Source organism: Macaca thibetana, chromosome 3 (assembly GCF_024542745.1).
Source record: "Macaca thibetana thibetana isolate TM-01 chromosome 3, ASM2454274v1, whole genome shotgun sequence".
NCBI classification, from domain to species: Eukaryota; Metazoa; Chordata; class Mammalia; order Primates; family Cercopithecidae; genus Macaca; species Macaca thibetana.
The window spans coordinates 123,031,785-123,053,924 of NC_065580.1; the positions used below are offsets into that span (position 1 = coordinate 123,031,785).

A 22,140-nucleotide genomic window follows, 5' to 3' on the forward strand; every position below is an offset into this window, starting at 1 on the left:
TTTTTTTAAGTTTTTTGTTTGTTAATTTGTTTGTTATTTTTTGTTTGAAGAAGCAGGATCTTGCTCTGTCACTAAGGCCAGAGTGCAGCAGTATTATCATGGCTCACTATAACTTCAAACCTCTGGGCTCAAGCGATTCTCCCATCCCAGCCTCCCAAGTAGCTGGGAGTACAGGCATGAACCACCATGCCTGGCTAATTTTTAATTTTTTGTAGAGATGGAGTCTTACTTTGTTGCCGAGGCTGGTCGTTAATTCCTGGGTTTGAGCCATCCTCCCGCCACAGCCTCCCAAATTTCTGGGATTACAGGCATGAGCCACCACACCTGGCTAATTTTAAATGTTTACATTTTTGTTCTGAAACTTCCTTTAGACACAAACAACAAACTTTTCACTATCACCTCTCTTCCTGTCATTTTCAAATGGAACGGTGACACTTCAAGTCTTTGTAGTTCCTAAGATGACTTCCTAAGGCACTGCACTGCTTTGTGCAGACCCTAAGCAAAATACACACTATATGATGGAATCCTCAGCCAGTTTTCAACTCAAATGCAAGACATTGCCCTCCTACTATAACTTTGGTGCCATAAATGATGATTTTTTAAAAATTTAAACACCCCAGAGGAAGTTGCTATTTTCCCACCTTTATATATCATAACATACAAGTGTCAAGAGTATTTGCTTTGGGGCCCACTTTTTCATTTCAATATTTAGAAAGAGTCATGAAGAGAGGATTAAGGGAGAATCAGCACTGATGTCTAATTAAAACCAGAAATCATGTAGTTTGGACAGAAAGCAGGAAATGGATACAGGTGGATGTCAGAATATTTTGGTAAATTAGAGCAATCAGCAGTTTTTAGAAGTAGGTTTCACATACCAAGAAAGATACGGGCAGCACAAATGACTAGAGATTGCCAGCTGTGATAAGTCTAATTAGCATTGACACACTCTTGTTGAAACATCTGTGACATGTATATTAAAAAATATAACTGTGAAATACAGAGTTCTATGGATATTTAAATGATTGGGTTTCAAGCAGACAGGTAGCAATTTAAAGGAAATTTCTGTTATAATAAATGATAATACAACAGAAATCTATTTAGGACCATGGATTATTCCATTTTAAAAAAGATTGATTGATGGATAACAAAGAAAATTAAATGGAAAATAATAGAAAATGTCACTAACTCAATAGGGCATGAGTTTTTGATGTTATAATAATACCTCATTCACATATTTTATTTAAATTAGGGCCGACTGTTTGATTAACTATTCACCATGCATCATCTACTTTAAGGGTTGTGAACCTATGAACAGTCTCTATTACATTGAAGATGCCATTTTTTGTTTCTGAAATGGAACACTTTCAGCACATTCAAAACAGTAAAATAGAAACAGTAATGTGTTGATTAATGGGACTCATTTTCCTATCCCAAATAAACACTTTCGTAGTTACTGTTTCCTTTAGAAAACAAAAACAATTTCCCATAGCAAAAAATAGACATTGTGGTAGCTAAAATTCTCTTAATATAGAATAATGGTAATGCTTGTGTTTGCACAGGTAATGCACATGATTTTGGAACAATATTTTTCAATTAAAAATATAATCAATTCTGAATTCTAGATGGGCAAGCTTGGAAGAGAGCAGACAAGTAGTACAGACTTTTGGTTTTTACCCTTGGACCAAATATTAATAAAGGAATGCTCAGTTTGAGGGGTGGGTCCTTCTCACTCAAAGATTAGGAACAAGTTGTGCTCCATCCCTGAAATCAGAGGGGGCTCATGGGGGAATGTCTAGGTAAGGTGGTCCCTGAGAAACCCTCACAGTGGGTATTGACAATAGCTAGAACAAATCGGAAGGTCACCCAGTGTTGGGTCTGGGACAGAGACAGGAGAAAGTATGAGGAATAGGGGCCCATAGAAACCAATTTAGTGGCTGCATTGGAGTGAAAGGATGGTCCACGTGAAAGTGGCAAAAAATACTTCCACGAAGTATAAGCCATCTTCCTTTTTTAGAATGCCTTCTAGAACCCAGCCACCAATGCTGGAGAGGACTTAATAGATCATTGCCCTAAAGAAGAATGGAAGGAAGTTCTAGAGTGGCATCTTTGACTTCACATCCCTCGACATAGTCATGGTGGAGACTAACAAAGATGATTCTACATTATCTTTCATCATTTTCTGTCGGTGTTTTCTCAACAAATTTCTGATTATTGGCTTCCAAAATAGATTTTCTAGAGAATATATTTCAGTCATTAATAGTAATTTCTTATAATTATACATAGCTTTGTATATAATATGTTGCCATTATAGTTGAAGTCTCAGCCTCTGCTTGTGGGCACTGATCTACAAGAGACAATACATCTGGATGTAGGGGAATAAAGAGTTTATTCAAGGCCGAGATCAGGCCTTGACTTAGTTCAATGTTACCAAGCCAGCTCAAATCTGAGAAGGCCTGTCAAGCGATAAACCAATTTAGCTGAACATTCTTAAATTCTTTATTTCACAATCCCTAAACCAAAATAAACAATCTTATATAGATTTTCGTAGCAGTCAAGATAGTTTCTATTTGAAATACAGTTCTCAGAAAGATTTTATCATGTGTAAGACCATATATTATCTCATTAACAATCTTAACGTCTTTATTGCAGGACACTAAGCCACTCATCTGAAGAAATTAGTTAATCAAAAGATTATTTATTTACCAAGCGACAGCATCCTGACACACAGGATAATTGGATGTGCTTTTCCTTTATTTAATTCTGCTTTCACTTATTAAGTACCTGCTCTGGGCAGAACCCCGGGTTAGTCAGTCTGTGGTAATGAAACATAATTTGCCACTAAATGAAGGCACAAAAAAACAAGAAGTGGACAGACCTAGAAGCTACAGACTTCATCAGAAATTAAAAGTCATATTTTGGTATAACAACAACAGAAAAACGACCTCCCTATCCATTACACACTGTGCTTATTACTGTGGAAACATTTTATTAATGTTTGCAAGAGGCAAGGGTCATATGTAAAATATCTAAAAACTTGTAGGGCCAGCAAACAATCAGGCAGAAGGTTAAAATCTGGATACCTCCGAACTCCCTGGCAGGTGTTCAAGTTTAGTTGCTGGGATAATATGCGTGAACAGAGTCCTGGACTACCGGAGTATCAGGGCCCCTCAGGCAGATAACAGCTGATACAGCTGAATATCAACCTGGAGAATATCTGATGCATTGCTATCCTTATTTTTCAGGTGAAGAAACTTGGGGGCTTAAAGAGGCTAAGTTATTTCTCTTTGGTCACAGAACTAACGTGTTGAAGCTGAAATTTGAATAAAATACTTTCTGATTCCAAAGTTTATGCTCTTAATCTCTCTTCCATATGTGATCTAATAAGTAAGCAAACACTCGTAGGATTGCTTGGGGGAAGAAATCGTCATGTCTGACTGAAGATATTTGAGGACACTGCAGAGAGTCTGGGCCTTAAAGGGGTAATCAGATTTCAGCCCACATTTAATTCCTCAGTGTAATTGATAGAAGATATGTAGGCACACTCATTTCCCAGAGATATAATCATTCAAAGCTTTGGGTGAGTCATGTACTCTTATATTTATGCCTCTCCCATGATTAAAAGAAATTCTCTTTAGTACTTAATCCTGAATTAGATATTCCCATGCTTGTTTTCTCAATTTTCAAGGGGCAGTTACTTTGTTATTTTGATTTAAACTTCTTTCGTTTATTAGCCTCAATCCTTATAATATTTAGAAGTAGCTCCTAACATGCTGAAATTTCTGAAAAAGTGTCATGTAAGAATAGATCTCTTTTATTAAATGAGAGAAGATTCCTGATACCCAACTCAGGGATGAATGAGCAGGGAGGCGTTGGCCTGATTGATGAACCGGGTTCACCTCTGGCTCCCTTCTGTCTGTGAGACATGACCCTTCCCCAATCCTGGCTCTTCCCTTCCCAGCCTGTGCCTCTGTTACTCACCCTTCCTGAGCGCTTTTCATTCGTGCCCCAGCCTACTTGGGGTTCTCACGGCCATCATGCTCTTGTAATAATGTTCCTTCTGTTATTAAAAGACATTTTATGTATATGTATATATAATGTATGTTTTATGTATATTAATTAAATATGTCTAAAAACATCTTTTAATAACAGAAAGCCTGTAGTGCTTTTAGAGCTATGATACAAAGGCATGCAAGGGCAGTAAACAAATCAGTATCTGACCCAAAAGATGACACCATGTGTTACTGGAGAGTGCGTCTGTGGTTGAATTAAATGGAGAAGTGATGTCCTCTCTCTGTTCAGGAGACCTGAAAACTGGAGTAGAGAAGCTTGTAAGATGACTCATTTCCAGTGGGATTTCTTTATGTGAAGATACATGAGTCTTTCTTGATCAGTCACTGTCTGCTGCTGACACGTGGGTTGGGGCCAGGTTGTTCTTTGGGCCACATTGTTCTTTGTTCTTCTCTAGATATTGACAATTATGTAAACCTAGGGCGAGGCTAGCAGTGACCATTCCAACACCATCACTGGGCTTCCTGGCTATTTCTGCAGACCAGCTCTACTCATAAGTGAATTTCATTGATTGCTGTTACCCCTGGTCTTTCCATCCAACCTTACGGCATATACCACCGATATCCTGGTGTTCTTAGCAACAAAGCTGATAGAAAGACTGTATTCTGTGTGTACTGAGATGGGCTTGAATGTGTGTGTGGCAATACTTAGTGAATGGAAGAAAGATTTAGTAATAAATGTATTTAGCAAGAAATAGTAAAGAAATAGATAGCTTACAAAAATCCAAAATGTGCTTGGTAAATATGTTGCTGTTAAAACTGGTAAATATGTTGATGCAAAAACTAAATCTTACTTATCTTTGTATCCCAGGTTCAGTCACTGTCCCTAGTATATAGATATCACTCAATAATTGTATACTAAATTAAACTGATAGTATTTGTGTAAATTTGCAGATACAAGAGAATTATGCCAGCAGAGCAAGAAAAATTAGAGTCTAGAGAGAGATAAAATGAATTTGGCAGTGAGAAGGTATTAATTAAATATGGATGGGCAAGAAAGAATAAGCAAGCTGCAGATAAGAAAATTATGGAGCAGTGAATGAAACAAATTAGAATTAGAATTCCTATGCATCTAGACATGCATGACTTTACTTATACCCTCCCATCATTGCGCTCAGTGTCTTGGGCAGGAGTGGAGAAAGAATGTAGCTGTAGAAGCACGAATCAGAATAAAAACATAGGGGCATGGTATAATTTTTTTGCACATGGCTGACCCAAAATATGTACAAATATGGCTTCTGGAGATTTCCAAGTGGATGCTGCATTATTCCTTAAAGTCAAAAATTTAAAACCCTACATTATGTACTGCGCCTCTTCTAACAGACTTTCTCAATCATCAGAATTACCTCTCTTCTAGACACCCTGAGCTAAGCATATTATCAGGAAAACTGCATTTGATCTTCATAGTAGGCACAGAATTGGAAATGGCTATGCCATTTCACAGGTGGGGCAAGTGAAGTTTATAGATGTTTAAGACGTGCAGTTTCATCCTTGGTTCCACTGGCTCCTAAGCCAATGATTTTACCTGCTGTGTTAACAATTGTATTCCTGATGTGGCCCAAAGCAATTTGCTTATATCTGTATCTTAGTATATACATTTGGGTTTGCTTGAGTTGTCAATTATTTACACAGTTCTGTGTCCTTTTCTTACAAGATTCCTGAGGGCTTAAAAAATAGCAGGTTTGGGGGTGGTTATATCCTAATTTTCTTTGAAAATCCTTAGTTCTGGGGACTAGAGCAGGGTGATTTGCACATATTAGGCACTCATAATGATTAGTTAATAAACAAGGCAACCATATTTTTATAAGGATTATAGTAAACTTCCTTACTTGAAAGCAGCTAAATAGCTAAATTTGTCTAAATTTGTCAAAGTCAATTAAACTATGCCCAATAAAATAGAATAAAATTGAGAAATAAAATTCAGATTACCTAGTGATTAGTACTTGATCCCATTAGATTTTTAAAAGCAAAGACCAGAGAGCTTGCAGCTTGCTTAACGACACACCATCAATTGGCAACAAACTCTATTGAACAAAATGAATGTGAACTGTCGTCTGCTGGAAAAATAAAGCTCTGGGGCACACAGAGTCCCTTTAGCAGGAGCAGCCCTATTTTATCTGCTTTAAATATTATGCTGCCAAGTTTATTGAAAAAAAATGTTTCACAGCTAGATATATTTTAAAAGCCCTGTTTTAGGAATTAGGCTCACAGTTTCTGAGGAGAGTCTTACCTTAACCAGAGACTTTAGATTATCACATGAGCAGACATACATTCACTTTTTTCTCTGTCCAAAAGCTAAAAGAAGGTTTTCTCAATCTCCAGCCCCACAATATGATTACAGTCATCAATGTCTTATACCTGTAATTATAATATGTGGCATGAAATGTGTGTGTGTGTGTGTGTGTGTGTGTGTGTGTGTGTGTGTATTTAAGGAGAATCAAAGACTATTAAGTTGGCTCTATATAGTCTAATTCATCTTACCAAACACCTTAGCTATAGTGCCTGACTCAAATCTATTTTTGAGTGTCCTATAACCTCAGAGTTATCCTTACAGTTGAAACAATTGGGAGAAGCATGGGCCACACTTGGAAGCTGGAAGTGGTAGCCAATAAGAACAAATTTGGGAAAAATGAAAATGACTATTTTTTTTTTTTTTTTTTTTTTTGAGACGGAGTCTCGCTCTGTCGCCCAGGCTGGAGTGCAGTGGCGCGATCTCGGCTCACTGCAAGCTCCGCCTCCCGGGTTCCCGCCATTCTCCTGCCTCAGCCTCCTGAGTAGCTGGGACTACAGGCGCCCGCCACCGCGCCCGGCTAATTTTTTTTGTATTTTTAGTAGAGACGGGGTTTCACTGTGGTCTCGATCTCCTGACCTTGTGATCCGCCCGCCTCGGCCTCCCAAAGTGCTGGGATTACAGGCTTAAGCCACCGCGCCCGGCCAGAAAATGACTATTTTTACACTTTTAATGATTCACTGAATGTTCAATAGACTTAAAGTGGCGTTGGGTCCAGTTGCAGTGACAATATCTCACTACTGACTTATCATTTACATGACCTTTTAACATCTCAGATCTGTCAGCTCTCCCCTGTGTCCTAGCCACTCTTGGGTAGCATGTAACATGCATGTTAGATCACTGATGGGTTGCTTTCTAGTGTCAGATCTTCTATAAAATGTCTGCAGGGGCCGGGCTTGGTGGCTCACACCTGTAATCCCAGCACTTTGGGAGACTGAGGAGGGCAGATCACCTGAGGTCAGGAGTTTGAGACCAGCCTGGACAACATGGTGAAACCCCGTTTCTATTAAAAATTAAAAAAATTAGCCAAGCATGGTGGTGTATGCCTATAGTGCCAGCTACTTGGGAGGCTGAGGCAGGAGAATTGCTTGAACCTAGGAGGCGGAGGTTGCAGTGAGATGAGATAGTGTCACTGTACTCCAGCCTGGGCAACAGAGCGAAACTCCGTCTCAAAAACAAAAAAAATTAAAAATAAAAGTGAAAATAAAAATAAATAAAAAGCCTCCAGGGCTTAGCTGGAGAGGCTCCATGGTGTTGGGCATAGTCTATTTTGTACATTGTTCATGGGAGCCTGGCATTTCCAGTTCACACAGGCACTTTCCGCCCTAATAAGTTTGGATATATAAGGTTGTAGCTTCTGACGTAAACTATGAAAACTACTTTGGTTTCTAAAAACAGGACATCTTAGTCCCACAAATATCCATAAATCAAGTCCCACGTTGGTATCTTAGCAATTACGTTAATTGAATATTGACCTTTAAAGCAAATCCTTTTAGTGATTCTACCCTTCTCATTTATAAGAGAGTTCTTCCTGATGTAGTTTTATCTTCACTTGAGAGAAATGTTACCTTAACAAATTATTATTTTTACTAGCATTGCTTTCTACATTTACAAAGATAATTTCCTTCTTTAAGCTAATTTTATTTTAAAAATAATGGATTTTTCCCCTTCATTAGATCTTTCTTTAAGTTTATTTATTTCTAGTATGCTGTCTTTGGAGAGTTTTGTTCCAAATTAACACTGGGAGGGCAGTGCTTTGCTTGCAACATAGGTTGTCTATTTATTTCCTTATTTAATTACTGTCTTCTTCAGGGCAGGATTATATTTAAACAATGATGGGCAAGTAGCATCATAAAGAAAGGTCCTTTTGAGGTATAAGGACTGCTAATTAATGATTCTTCTGTATAAAATGAATAAAGGAACTAACTTTTCTTTTTTCTTTTTTTTTTTTTGAGTCAGAGTCTCACACTGTCACCCAGGCTGGAGTGCAGTGGCTCGATCTCGGTTCACTTCAAGCTCTGCCTCCCGGGTTCACGCCATTCTCCTGCCTCAGCCTTCCAAGTAGCTGGGACTACAGGCGCCCGCCACCACTCCCGGCTAATTATATATATATATATTTTTAGTACAGACGGGGGTTTCACCGTGTTAGCCAGGATGGTCTCGATCTCCTGACCTTGTGATCCGCCCGCCTCGGCCTCTCAAAAGTGCTGGGATTACAGGCGTGAGCCACCGCGCCCGGCCCTAACTTTTCTTTTGAGAATAAATAAAATATAAGAAATTTAAGATTGGGAACTGGCCCTGCAGATATTATTCTTGTCTGAAATGTTGTAACTTTGAATATTTCTGCCATTCAACAAAATGTATGCTATTACATGATATGTCTAAAGATTTCAGCTATTACCAAGCTTGCCATTTAAACCCAAATGTGCTTGAAAAATGCTGCAGAAGCTATTACAAGGCCTGCTCTATGAGTATAATTCTTCCACTAATAAGCTTCACCTTGATAAAGCAAAGGTCACCTCTCTGTGTTTCACTATTTTGTATGTGATTTCTGTTGATGGCTAGAGATAATCTTTAATTTCCATTTCTAGTTTAGAAACATCTGATGTTGGCTAACATACATGCACACATTTTAGAAAAATATTTCCATTTTTTAATACTTCCTTGAATAAATTTCTTTCCTTAGTTGTTTCATTTCAGATCTCTCTAATCTCATTGCCTCTGTCTTATCCCCAAGGACCTGCTGTCATCACCTGTCATGTTGACTTTCTCTGTAGGCCCTTGCAATTATCACCTTATGATTTTCCTTTTGTCCTAACATTTATCTATTTTTGAGTCAATTTATTTCCTACCCCGTTCCAAATCTAGTTTTTGTTTTCATTTTTGGTTTATTTTGTTTTTCCTTATACAAGTGAACTCCAATGTTTTTGGTTCTAATAAAAATTATTTCTGTGAGATACTTGGTACTTTTTTTTCCTTTTACATTCTAAAAACTAACAGCAACAGGAGGAAGAAAGTCCATTTCAGAAAGCATGGGGGATTATAAAGCAAAGAATAAGACTAACTCTCAAGAACTTTAAGCCTGAATTTGCCATAGCATTGGGTATGAGCTGAGGGTGGTTGGTGAACTTTGACTTCTGATATTAACCCTGCAGTTTCTGTATAATTTCTAAAGTTTATTTCTGATGAGAAATAAACAACTTTAATTATTTGAAATATTTTACTTTTAAATCATCATCAAGAAATTGACACTAAGTGATGCAAGAGACAGCAGTGATGAGAATGAGAATCCAACACCCCTTCTACTATGAGCCTGCCAATCATTAAAGTAGATAATGACACTTATTAACCTTAGTTTTAGCAAGCTGCTCCCTGAATGTAGGTTTGGGGATTAGGTAAGAGAGAAAAGATGAAAGAGATTATTTTTTGTTTTTATCCTCTGAGCTCACCTGGCTCAGAGGTGATAAATTGTTATTATAGAAGGTTGTATTAATTCACTGGGTTTGTCACGTACTTCTGGAGGTGATTTCTCGTAAATTTGACATGGTAAGGCAAAATGCAAGCAGTAAAATCAAGTCCTATTGGAAAATTTGTAGCTTTAAAGAAAGCTACTAATTTCAAGGAACTGTCCTATAAAAGCACAAAATATTATATCAAGAGTATCCAAAAAGCGACATCAGCAAAATGGGAGAATAAGTAGCTCCAATCTCCCATCTCCTGGCAGAAACATTAAAAAGTAAGCAGAAATTATCATAACCCACCCTTTTAGAGCTCTGAAAAAAATCGTCAAAGGTTTAGAGCAACCAAATGAATGGTGAATCTAGAAAAAAGAAGCTCTAAAATAGAAAATTTTTGTGGTATTTTTACTTGAATGTGCATCTATTTTAGTGAACATCAGTTATTTGTAAACTGGAGAAGAAAATTCAAGATTCTGTTCAGCAATCAGCATTTTTACTTGCCCCAACCTCTTCCCTGTTTTGGTAGCAGTCAGGATGCTGTTTTGAAAACTGTTCCCAGTGGGAAACTGTGAAATGTTGGTCCCTGGCATCAGAGGAAAGTGAGAAAACGTTACTTGCAGGATACTGTGTACTTTTCTAATCTAGCTGGTGAATGTCTGAGACAAAGCGTTCTCTTTTGCTTAACTCAGAAGTTATATGAGCAGGAAACACTGTGGCTGTTTTTCTAAAACATTGTAAGGTAGAAAGAAACGTAACCTGTAAATGCCTGAGGAAAAGATTGCATTTGAGACATAGCCTAGATCAACTAGCCAGAGAGGAAAAGCCTGGGGAGACTTTCTTCCGCAAGTTAGGGTAATCCAAAGCACTCGTATATAAGCTGAAATGTAGAAAGCCATGTACCTGCCTAGGAAAATACACTCCGAAAAGATGTGAGATGACCTTATGCCTTCACTTTGGGCTTAACTCTAAGATCATGCAAATCTAGGTAAGTATTCAAGAAAATATTTAGTACAGAACTAATCTGCAAAGACTGTGAGAGGCGATTTTTTGTTTATGTAGCTTGTGATGTTTTAGAAAATATCTGTCAAAATACTATCTGAACACAAGGTAATGAACTAAATCTTCAATGACTACACATGACAAGAAATACAGTCTCTGCAAAAATAGCTGGAGAAAGCTACTACATAAATGCCCTATCATAGCCTTCAACAATCAAGTAAAGAAGAGGAGCTTCAGGATGGCTGAGTAGGGGTAACTGGTACACCTCACCTCCTCCACAAAGAAGTACATCTAAAATAGAACACAACAATTCAATACAGAAACTACAGGAAATACCTAAGGCAAGGAAGGAGAGGGAAGCCAGGCAACCTGCTCAGCCAGGATCTGCTGGAAGCCTGAAGAGGGTCCCTAAAGCAGAAAAAGGATAGATGGGCCACATTTCCACTGCAAACTTCAGTAATCCCAGGCCTGGGAGAGTTTCTCAACCCCCATAGGCCCTGAGACTAACAGAAAGAGCTACCTGGAGATGATGTGACAGCATTGCTCCAGAAAGGGTGCTCACATCAGATCCTACACACCCTCTGAGTCCTAAGCAACTACAGCAAGGGACCATTTTGAGAGTCCAGCTCCCAACAGACTACATCTTGACCTGGGACCCAACAGCTTCTGCTGGTTCCCTCCTCCACTCCTTTATTGACATCCACTGCCCACAGCTGCTGCTGCTGTTAGCTGCTGCTGCCAGATGCTTTGAGCCCACCACCCCCAGCAGAGGGGCTGATGCACATTTGTATGCATCTTAATGATAGGTTTCTTCACCAGTCACCATTGATGGCTACTGCCACCTGGGGCCAAAGTGCAAGTCACTGGCAGTGACTCCAATGCCCTCCTGCAGCGGGGCTATCACTTATTTACAAGCACCTTGAGATCAGGCTTCTCTTCCTGCAACCACTATCTGAAGCCAAAGCAAGTGCTCCTCAGCTGCCCTCCTACAGTCGCTGCCAATGAAAAGAACCCCACACTCCCCAACAGCAGGGCACAGCACAGCAATTGCTGCCTCCACCTGAGCACTTTCCTGGGAGCACAGGAGTCACTCACTCCCTGTGAACCACAGCTAGCACACACATGTGTCATAACAGGGCCTGAGGACAAACCCACCTGGCCACGTTTACACCACAGAGTACCCGAGCATACTGTCTGGAGCCTGGGTATTGCCCTGCTCCCTCCACCACCATCGATGCCTGAAGATTTCTACCATCGGCCTGAGGATGGGCCCACCCGACCTGCTACTACCACCAAAGCTGGTACCCAAGACCTGAGAAACTGCCTATACCCCAGCTCAATCCTGGTACTACCAGCAAGGATTGCTAGGGGCCCAAGGATTGGCTTGCCAGGACCTGATAACACCAATGCTGCATACATCAGCACAGTGGGGCCAAAGGACAGGCATGCCCACTCTACTGCTGCCACTGCTAGGGCCTAAGGACTGGCCCATCTGGTATTCCCAGTCTCAGAAAAACTTTACCACCGCCTCCAGTAACAGCCACACCCTTAGACATTGAGAAAATCATAGACATTGCTGACATTGTTTACAGCTGAAAAAATTATATGAAGACTTTATTACTGCACACAATCAGAATCAAAGCCAAAGTGCCATACACAAACATCACCCTAGATGTATCTTCAGAAAAAAGTCCTCCTCTATGAAAGAAAATCCAAAAAATTGGAAGAAGCAACAATTACACCAGATGCACAGCTAGCAAGATAAGGACACAAAAAAATGTGAAAAAGCAAGGGAAAATGACAACTCCAAAGAAACACAATCATTCAACAGCAGATCACAATGAAAAATAAATTTATAAAATGCCAGAAAAACAATGCAATATAATGATATTAAAATAGCTCGATGAGATATAAGAAAACAAAGATAAACAAGATAAAGAAATCAGAAAAACATTTCAGGATATGAATGAGAAATTTACCAAAGAGATAGAGATATTGAAAAAAGAACTTAACTGATATTCTAAAACTAAAGAATTAATTGAATGAAATATAAAATACTTTTAAGAGCTTCAGCAATAGACTAAATCAAGTAGAAGATTTTTAGGACTTGAAGACAAGTCAGACAAAATGAAAAATAGTCAGACAAAAATGAAAAAAATGAATAAACAAAACTTATATGACCTATGAGACATCATAACATGACAAAATGTTTGATGTTTTTGTGTTCCAGAAGGTGAAAAGAAAACCAAAGGAATCAAAAACCTATTTAATTAAATTTCATTATATAATCTTAGTGGGGACAAACTCCCTTGACCAGAGCTTAGGAGGTGAATGGGAAGTGTGCTGCAGACAGGAGCACAGGAGGGGAGTGCCCAGCCTTGCAGGCAGATGGGGAGGGGCATGACCTGAAAGCCCAGTCTGCTATTTCTGTAAGGAAAGCTTATACCTTGGGAAAGGTCTGAGTTCTGTCTGCAGTCTGCCTGGGTATTAGCCTAGTGCTGTTACCAGAGGACTACAGGAGTGAGATCTGCCTTTTCAACTATGTGGGAGCTGGGTGAGACTTACTGCTCTCCACTTCCTTTGCAAACTCTTCTGTGAACAGAGATGGTTATACTTCCCTATGTAACATTACTCCCTTGGTCTAAGAACTGTCCCTCAACTGGCACAGAGGCTGCTGTTTGCCGTGTATATGGAGAGTCAGAGCACACACTAAATTGACCCAACTCTCACCTGGCTATGCCACTCCACCCTCTGGTAGCTTAACACAAAATACATACACTTTTGGAAGCTTTATGGCTATATCACCGCACATTGCCTGAGAAATCAGAATACCTACTCTGGGCAACATAAGGTAAGCTGAAATCCTACCACTACTACTGCAACTGGTGCTCTTTCGCAAGCCCCACCTTCTGGCTGGAGGCCAATTGACACCATCCATTACAGCGTATATAGGTGGAATAATACTACACCAGGAAAGGAGAAAACTGGTATTGGCCTCAGCCGTCACCATTGTCTGCAACACCCTGGCTAACCAGAGGTCCTGGATCTGTGCTTGTGACAAATTCACTACTATGATAACCAACATTTGAGAAAACCAGGACACTAAACCTATCTACAATCAAATAATCTCAGACTCGAAGTCACTCCCCTGCCACCTCTATTAGAGCTGGGGCTGCTACCTATTCCTGGGAGACTTCAACATGGGTCACATAACTGGATCCCTTGCAGATATTTCCCAGCATCAGCCTGAAGTGTGGCAGCCCTACTGGGTGAACAGACTCAGAAGAGCAATAGCAATCACTGAAGCCTGGCTTTCAGAAACTCCTACTCCTAGGGGAAGGAAGAGAGCACCACGTCAAGGGAACATCCTGTGGGACAAAAAAATCTGGATGGCAGGCGTTGAGTCCCACATCTGTTTGCTGATGGGAATTTTCTTTCAGGAGAGACACAATTGCAGTCCTGGGCTTAGCAAAGAAAGTATGCACCTCTAAGCCAACAGTGAGACAGCCTTTGTTCTAATGAAAGGTCTTGGAGAAGGGGTTCTCTTTCCTCCCTTGCTCACCACTGCAGACACAGTTAGGGCTTCTCCCACAAGGACTCAGCATGGATACACGTATAGACACCCTTCCAGGAAGACTTCAGGGTGATAGCATCCCCACAGAAAGGGCACTCCACAGGTTCCAGCTTGTACTAGAGGCAGAGTCACAATTCCTCTCCACTTGGCATATCAACATTCTTGCAGACAAAAAGTGGTACCTGTCTGATTGGAATAGCTGGAACACTGGGACAGGAGTGAGGTTGGGAGGGGGATAGCTTTCCTGTTCGGCTGGCAAGGAAGCTGAGAGAGTTCCCACCCTTCACCCTGACAAGACCACAGTGCATCTAATTGAGAGTTCCCCCAGCCACATTAATCAAGCTTGGAACCTCTGCCCACACTGAGTATTGCATCTACGCACCTGTTTTAGCTACAACCAGTTCCTACCAAGGGATACCTCCCCTACTGACCTGAAGCCTGAAGCATAAACTCAACAAACAAAATACTGGGGGAAAATTAAATAAATTAAAAAGTATACACCACAGCAGAATAAGATAAGCTTCAAGAGACCCCTGCCATTCCAACCCCATAGGAGACAGTGAACTTGCTCACACACAGAGTGTATAGCAACCGTAACCAGTGAGAAAGCTACTACAACCAGTGAGAAAACCATCACACTTAGACGCTATATAACCAAGGAACTTAGGCAGAATCTTCACCTTTAAAAGTACTAAGAATCAAATTAGGCTATAATAAACTATGTAAAAGCCACATCCTTAAAAGAGGAAAAAATTAACAAACAGGCGAATCAAAAATAAATTTAAGAACAATGAGAAGAAATAGTCTACCCAAATGAGAAGGGACCAGAAAAGTAATTCTGATAATATGGCAAAACAGGGGCCAGGAGCAGTGGCTCAAGCCTGTAATCCCTACACTATGGGAGGCCGAGGTGTGTGGATCACCCGAGGTCAGGAGTTTGAGAGCAGCCTGTCCAACATGGTGAAACCCTGTCTCTACTAAAAATACAACAATTAGCCAGGCATGGTGGCAGATGCCTGTAATCTCAACTACTTGGGAGGCTGAGCTCAGAAGAATCACTTAAACCTGAGAGGCAGAGGTTATAGTGAGCTGAGATCATGCCACTGCACTCTAGCCTGGGCGACAGAGCAAGATTCTATCTAAAAAAAAAAAAAAAAAAAAAAAAGGCAAAACAGGACTCTATAACACATCAGAAAGATTATGCTAGCTTCCCAGCAATAGATCCAAATGAAGATGAAATCTTTGAAATACCAGACAAAAAATTTAGAAGTTTGATTATTAAGCTACTCAAAGAGATACCAGTGAAAACCAATATAAAGAAATAAAAACAAACAAGCAAAAAACTGCAGAGTATGAATGAAACATTTTCTTTTTTTTTTTTTTTTTTTTTTTTTTTTTTGAGACAGAGTCTCGCTCTGTCGCCCAGGCTTTCCAGAGAGACAGATACCTAAAGAAAAGCCAATGAGAACTTCTGGAAATGAAAGACACACTTAAGGAAATACAAAATGCAGCAGAAGTTTTCAATAATAGGCTTAGAATAAGTAGAAGAAAGAATTTCAGAGCTTGAAGACAAAACTTTTAAATTAACTCAACCAAATAAAAATAAAGATAAAAGAATCAAAAGAAATGGGAAAAAATGTCTCCAAGAAATAAGGGATTATGAAAATGGCCAAACCTAAGAATAATTGGTGTTCCTAAGGGAGAAGAGAGGTTTAAAGGTTTGGAAAATGTATTTGAGGGACTCATTGAGGAAGCATTCCCTAGCCTTGTTAAAGACTTAGGTATCCAATACAAGAAGCTCAAAGAACTCCTGTGAAATTCATTGCAAAAAGATCATCACCAAGGCTTATCAGACTACCTAAATAGTTATCAGACTACCTAAAATGTGCATGAAGGAAATAATTCTAAGAGTTGTGGGACAGAAGCATCAGGTAACCTATAAAGGATAAGTTATTAGACTAACAACAGAATTCTCAGCAGAAACCTTACATGGTAGAAGGGATTAGGGTTCCTTCTTCAGTCTCCTTAAACAGAACAATTGTCAGCCAAGAATCTCACATCCAGCAAAATAAGCTTCATAACGGAAAGAGAAATAAAATATTTTTTCAGACCACCAAACCAGCACTACAAGAAATGCTAAAAGCAGTTCTAAATCTTGAAACAAAAGTTTGATATGCACCAAAGAGAACCTCCTGAAAGAATAAAATTCATAGATCCTAGAAAACAATAACACAACAACAAAAAAAGTATCTAGGTAACAACTAATAGTATGAATGGAACAGGACCTCACATCGCAATATAAACATTGAATGTAAATGGCCTCAGTGTTCCACTTAAAAGATATAGAATGGCAGAATGGATAAAAAATCACCAACTAAATGTCTACTGTCTTCAGGAGACTCACTTGAACAGAAGAATTCACATAAACTCAAAGTAAATGGGTGGAAAAAGATATTTCACACAAATAGAAACCAAAAGTGAACAGGAGTAGCTGTTTTGTCTTATGTCAGACAAACAGACTTTAAAGCAACAACAGTAAAAAAAAGACAAAGAAGGTCATTATATAATAATAAAAGGATAATAATGATAATATAATAAAAGGATGCATCTAACAAGAAGCTATTAGAATCCTAAATTTATATGAACCTAAGATCAAAGCTCCCAGATTTATAAATCAATTACTACTGGACCTAAGAAATGAAATGGACAGCAACACAATAATAGTGGGGGACTTCAATACTCCCTTGACAATAGAGAGATTGTCAAGACAGAAAGTCAACAAAGAAACAAAGGACTTAAACTATACTCTAGATTAAATGGACTTAACAGGTATTTACAGAATATTCCACCCAACAACTGCAGAAGATACCTTCTTCTTTAACAATGAAATAAAGATGAGAATTTTTAAATTTTTTGAAATGAATGATAATAGTGACACACTTTATTAAAACTCAAGGAGTACTGTGAAAGCAGTGCTAACAGGAAAGTTCATAATGTTAAATGCCTACACCAAAAAGTCTTAAGGAGTACAAATTGACAATATAATGTCACAGCTCAAAGAACGAGAGAAACAAGAACTAACTAAACCCAAATCCAGCAGTAGACAAGAAATAACAAATATCAGAGCAGAACTGAATAAAATTGCAACAGACAAACAAAAAAAATGAAACAGAAAGTTGTTTTTTTGAAAAGATAAACACAATTAATAGGTCACTAGCAAGATTAACCAAGAAAAGAGGAGAGAAGATTCAAATAAGTTCAATTTGCAATGAAACTGGAGGCATGATACCACAGAAATGCAAATGATTATTCAAGACTACTATGAACACCTTTATGTGCACAAAGTACAAAGTCTAGAGGAAATGGACAAATTCCTGGAAACGTAGAATCCTTGTAGATTAAATCAGGAAGAAATAGGAACCCTGAACATACCAATAGCAAGTGGTGAGATTAAATCACTTATTTAAAAATCACCAAGAACAAAAAGTTTAGGACAAGAGGATTCACAGCTGAATCCTACCAGACATTCAAATAATTAATATGAATCCTACTGACCCTATTCCAAAAGATCGAGACAGAGGGAATCCTCCCTAAATCATTCTATGAAGCCAGTATCAACCTATAACAAAAAACAGGAAAGGCTACAACAACAACAACAACAACAAAAATTAAAACTACAGGCCAATATACCTGATGAACAAAGAAGAAAAAATCATCAACAAAATACAAGCTAACTGAATTCAACAGCACAGCAGAAAGATAATACATAATTATCAAGTGGCTTTCATTCCAGAGATGCAGAAATGGTTTAACATACACAACAGAATAAATGTGATACATCACATAAACAGAATTAACAACAAAATTCATATAATCATCTCAATAGGTGCAGAAAAAGCATTTGAGAAAATCAAGCATCCCTTTATTATCAAAACCCTCTGCAAACTAGGTATAGAAAGGACTTACCTCAAAATAATAAAAGCCATAGATGACGAACCCACAGCCAACATCGCACTTAATAGGAAAATGTTGGAAGTATTCCCCCTGAGAAATGGAACAAGGCAAGGGTGCCTACCTTCATCACTTCTATTCAACATACTACTAAAGTCCGAGCTGGAGCAATCAGGCAAGAGGAAGAAATAGGGGATGCAAATTGTAAAAAAGAAAGTCAAACTATTGCTATACACCAATGATATGATTGTGTAGAAAACATTAAAGACAGCCAAGACAGGTGGATCACAAAGTCAGGAGATCGAAACCATCCTGGCTAACACGGTGAAATCCCGTCTCTGCTAAAAAATACAAAAGACTAGCCAGACGTGGTGGTGGGCACCTGTAGTCCTAGCTACTCGGGAGGCTGAGGCAGGAGAGTGGCGTGAACCTGGGAGGCGGAGCTTGCAGTGAGTCAGGATTGAGTCACTGCACTCCATCCTGGGTGACAGAGCAAGACTCCATCTCAAAAAAAAAAAAAAAAAAAAAAAAAAGAAAAGAAAACACTAAAGACTCATCCAAAAGGCTCCTAGACCTGATACACAATTTCAGTCAAATCTCAGGTTAAAAAATCAGTGTACACGAATTAGTAGCACTGTTATACACCACCAATGATCAATCTAAGAATAAAATCAATAATTCAATCCTTTTTACAACAGCTCCAAAAGAAAACAAATAACCTAGGAATATGCTTAGCCAAGGAGGTGAAAGATCTCCCAAGGAAAACTATAAAACACTGCTGACAGAAATCATAGATGACACAAACAAATGGAAACACATTCCATGCTCATGGGTTGTAAGAATCAACATTGTGAAAGTAACCATACTTCACAAAGCAATCTACAGATTCAGTGCAATTGCCATCCAAATACCATCATCATTTTTCACAGAACTAGTAAAACCAATTCTAAAGTTCATATGGAACCAAAAAAGAGCCTGCATAGCCAAAGCAATCATAAGCAAAGGAACAAATCTGGAGGTATCCCATTATCGGACTTCAAATTATACTACAAGGCTTTAGTTACCAAAACAGCATGATATTAGTATAAAAACAGACACATAGACCAATAAAACAGAATAAAGAACCCAGGAATAAAGCCAAATACGGACAGCCAATTGATCTCTAACCAAGCATACAAAAACATAAACTGGGGAAAGGACACCCTACTCAGTAAATAGTGCTGGGAAAACTGGCAAGCCACATGTAGCAGAATGAAACTGGATCCCTATCTCTCACTTTATACAAAAATCAACTTAAGGTGAATCAAAGACTTAAATCTAAGACCTGAAACCATAAAAATTCTAGATGATGATATTGAAAATATTCTTCCGGACATTGGCCTAGGCAAAGAATTCATGACTAAGATCCCCATAAGCAAATGCAACAAAAACATAAATAAATAAATGGGACCTAATTGAACAAAAACTCTTCTGCATAACAAAAGAAATAATCAGGAGAGTTAACAGGCAATCCACAGAGTGGGAGAAAGTGTTTGCAAACTGTTCATCAGACAAAGAACTAGTATCCAGAATAAACAAGGAACTTCAACAAACCAGCAAGAAACAAACAAATAATGCCATCAAAAAGTGAGCAAAGATATGAATGGACATTTCTAAAAAGAAGATATACAAACAGTCAATAAGCATAATGAAAAAAATGCACAACATCACTAATCATCAGGGAAATGAAAAATAAAACCACAATGAGATACCACCTTACTCCTGCAAGAATGCAATAACTAAAAAGTAACTAAATAGTTGAAACAATAGATGTTGGTGTTAATGTGGGGAATACGAAACACTTTTAGACTGCTGGTGGGAATGTAAATTAGTACAACCTTTATGGAAAACAGCATGGAGAATCCTTAAAGAACTAAAAGTAGATCTACCATTCAAACCAGCAATGCTACTACTGGGTATCTACATCCCCCCTAAAAAAAGTCATATGAAAAAGATACATGCACACACATGCTTATAGCACCTTAATTCACAATTGTAATGATATAGGACCAATCTAATTGCTCATCAATCAATGAGTGGATTAAAAAAAAATGTGGTATAGAATACTAAACAGTCATAAAAAATAATGTAATTATGACTTTTGTAGCAACTTGGATGGATCTGGGGGTCATTATTCTAAGTGAAGTAACTCGAGAATAGAAAACCAAATACCATATATTCTCACTTATAAGTGGGAGCTGGTTTATGAGGATGCAAAGACATACAGAGTGATATGATGGACCTTGGGGACTTCAGGGGGATTTTGGGAGGGAGGAGAGGAATAAAAGCCTATATATTGGGTGATGCTTGCCTAAAATTTCAGAATTCACCACTGTGGAATTCTTCCATGTAACAAAAACCACTTAGACCCCCAAAGCTTTTGAAATTTAAAAAAAAAAAAATTCCTACAGGTGTTTCAATAATCTAATGTTGCACCTCAAGAAACTAGAAAACCAAGAATAAGCCAAACCTAACATTAATAGAAAGACAGAAATAATAAAGGCCAGAGAAGAAGTAAACAAAAGAGACTAAAACAAAATATGAAAAGTTGATTTTTTTTAAAAAAAAAGATAAACACAATAGATAAATGGCTAGCTAGACTAATCAGAGGGCAAAAAGAGAAGGCCCAACAAGTAAAATAAAAAATGAAGGTGAAGACATTCCAACTGACACCATAGAAATACAAAAGGTCATCCAAGACCATAATGAACAAATATACACTAACATACTGGAAAACCTACAGGAAATGTGTAAATTCCTGGAACTATGAAAAGTACAAAGATTAAATTAGGAAGAAAAGGAAAACCAAACAGTCCAAATATGAACAATGAGATTGAATTAGTAATAAAACATCTTACACCAAAAATAAAGCCCAGGACCAGATGACCTTACAATAAAACTTTACCAAATATGTAAAGAATAATTAATATAAATTCTCCTCATGCTATTCAGAAAAAAAAAAAAAAGTGATGAGGAGGGAATTCTCCCGAACTCATTCTATGATGCCAAACTTACCCTGATACCAATATCAGATGAGGACACAACAAAAAAGAAAACTATAGGGCAATATCCCTGATGAACATAGAAACAGAAATTCTTAACACAGTACCAGCATATTGAATCCAACCACACATCAAAAAGATCATATAACATAATTAAGTGGAATTTATCCCAGGGATGCAAACATGGCTCAATATATGCAAATAAATACACATTATATATCTATAAAATTAAGAACATAAACCATATGATCATCTCAATAGACACATAAAGGTTTAGATAAAATTCGACATCCCTTCATTATGAAAACTCCCAACAAACTAGGCATAGAAGAAATGTATATCAACATGATAAAGGCCATTAATGAAAACCCACAGCTAACATTATACTGAATGTGGAAAAGCTGAAAGCCTTACCTCTAAGAATTGGAGCATGAAAGGGATGCCCACTTTCACCACTCCTATTGAACATAGACCTACAAGTCCTATCCAGAGCAATCAGGTAAGATGAAAAATAAATAAATAAATAAAATGTATCCAAATTTACGTGAGGGAATCAATGTGTCTCTCTTTGCAGATGATGTGGTCAGATAACTAGAAAAACTTATAGATTCCACAGAATCCTCTCTAATCTGATAAATAAATTTGGAAAGTTGCAGAATACTTAATCAGTATACACAAACTAGTAATGTTTTTATGCCAATAAAGACCTAGTGAAGAAAATATCTAGAAGATAATTTCTCTTTCAATAGCTACAAAATAA

At 38.2% G+C, this 22,140-nt stretch overlaps 1 protein-coding gene across 2 annotated transcripts in view; it reads right to left on the reverse strand.

Annotated features, from left to right (window-relative positions):
- Positions 1–22,140, reverse strand: part of LOC126951481 (calmodulin-1-like) — a 1,062,071-nt gene that overhangs the window by 953,378 nt on the left and 86,553 nt on the right. Inside the window, exon 1 of one of the 2 annotated variants that reach the window (XM_050785626.1) lies at positions 20,303–20,308. The exons of the other annotated variant lie outside the window; for it this stretch is intronic. The gene's annotated coding sequence lies outside the window, so the exon portion shown is untranslated. Of the gene's footprint in view, positions 1–20,302; positions 20,309–22,140 lie in introns of those variants that run through there. 2 annotated transcript variants of the gene reach the window in all.